This window comes from Pelmatolapia mariae, linkage group LG3_W (genome assembly GCF_036321145.2).
Source record: "Pelmatolapia mariae isolate MD_Pm_ZW linkage group LG3_W, Pm_UMD_F_2, whole genome shotgun sequence".
Lineage (NCBI taxonomy): Eukaryota > Metazoa > Chordata > Actinopteri > Cichliformes > Cichlidae > Pelmatolapia > Pelmatolapia mariae.
In genome coordinates, this window is record NC_086229.1 from 3194848 (window position 1) to 3196645 (window position 1798).

General features: G+C 44.2%; 1 long non-coding RNA gene across 1 annotated transcript; it reads left to right on the forward strand.

The window, feature by feature from the left end:
- The first annotated feature begins 473 nt into the window (after window positions 1-473).
- Window positions 474-1198, forward strand: LOC134615773 (uncharacterized). The gene is made up of 3 exons (XR_010091343.1): window positions 474-495; window positions 661-939; window positions 1014-1198. It is a non-coding gene; the product is annotated as an uncharacterized LOC134615773 (long non-coding RNA).
- Window positions 1199-1798: the final 600 nt, after the last annotated feature.

The following is a 1798-nucleotide window of genomic DNA, read 5'->3' on the forward strand; positions in this document are numbered from 1 at the left end:
AAACTCCTCGATGAACCCACCTGAGGGATTAATAAAGTTTTATCTAATCTAATCTAATCTAATCTTGGAGAGCATCTAAATTCTCCCTGCTGTCCTCCAGGGTGTTGGGAATGATTATGCAGATGTGTTTAGGTGCCTGTCAGTTTCTTTTGGTCTAATCTAAGTGTTAAAACATGTTCAATTCTGTGCTAACATCACTTTTTCTTTCGAGTCTCTGGTGTCTAATGCCACCTCCGTTCTGTCTCTGCTCACACTCACCTCCCTCATAACTATTCTAACTTTAATGTGATTTTGTAATGACTGCAGTCCCTTCAGTGTGACTGTCACAAACATCTGCTTATCTGTTTGGCCATATTCACACAGAGAAAGAAACTCCTCACCTGTGCAGGTACACAAGATGGTGGAGGAGCCACTAACCTTTGACCTTTAGTGACCTCTGTCCTCCTGTTACAGGTGTGTGTGTGCTGCTGCTGTCTGCACCGACTGTTTCTGCAGGTGAGTTGATGGAAGTTTAACAATCAGTGAGACTCCAACAAGAACACAAATACACTTACTCTCTGTGTGTGTGTGTGTTTGTCTGTGTGTGTGTGTGTGTGTGTGTGTGTGTGTGTGTGTGTGTGTGTGTGTGTGTGTGTGTGTGTGTGTGTGTGTGTCCTCCAGTGTCTCTGTCTGTCAGTCCAAACCTTCAGCAGGTCTTCAGTGGATCTTCTTCAGTGGATCTGAGTTGTGTTGATGATGGACAGACAGCTGATGGATGGACAGTGAAGAGGATCAGAGGAGGACTCACTGAGGACTGTGGAGCAGCTGCAGGCTCTGGGAGGCTTCTTGGTTCCTACTGTGTTGTGGATCTTTCTGCTCCCAGTGAAACCTTCTGGTGTGAGGACTCCTCTGGACAGCAGAGTGACAGAGTCTCCTTCAGTGTCCAATCAGACACTAAAAGTGAGATGTTCCAGCTGTGTCTCTGTCTCTGTGTAACTCTGCTCTCATTAACTCTGTTTGTCTCTGATGGTCAGATAAAGCTGTCATCCTGGAGATCCCTGCACTTCCTGTGAGGACAGGAAGTGATGTCATTCTGCGCTGCAGACAGAGGAATGGTGCCACAGTCGCAGCTTATTTCTTCATCAAAGGAAGTTCTGTTGGTCCTAAACCAGAGCACATCATCACTAACATCCAGCAGGCTGATGAAGGTCTCTACTGTTCTACTAATCAGGGTGGAAAGTCTCCTAACAGCTCTCTGAGTGTCAGAGGTCAGAACACTTACATCACTTCCTGTTTAAAACCTGATGTAACATTGTGACCAGGGGTCCGTTCTTCGTACCTCGCTAAGTAAGTTAGCCGGATTTGATTGTTGACGATTTCGCGTGATCTTGGAGCGTTCGGTTCTCCGAAGCCCATCCGGGACTTGCTGTCATAGCAACAGATCCGTAAGCGTAAATCTGCTCGGGAGCAGGCTTACTTTATGTAAACAGGATTAGATCGCGGCCACTGCATTTACACGAAAGCAACAGCGATATTTCACCACTGTTTCTCCATAAATAAATATTATCAATGTAACTAAAGATAATGCAGTATTTGATTCTTTTATTGATTGCATACAGATACATACAGGTCATTTCCTTAAAAAAGGGAAATGTACTAGTAATCATTCTATTACATGTATTTGATTATTTCAGATGTAATTCATACTTTAGAGTAGTAATAGTAAATTACTTCATGTAATCAAGATGAGAGACCACGGCTATAAAAGCGAAGGTGGATTTGGGAAGTCTGTCGCAGCCATGTCCTGTCCGTTTGTACG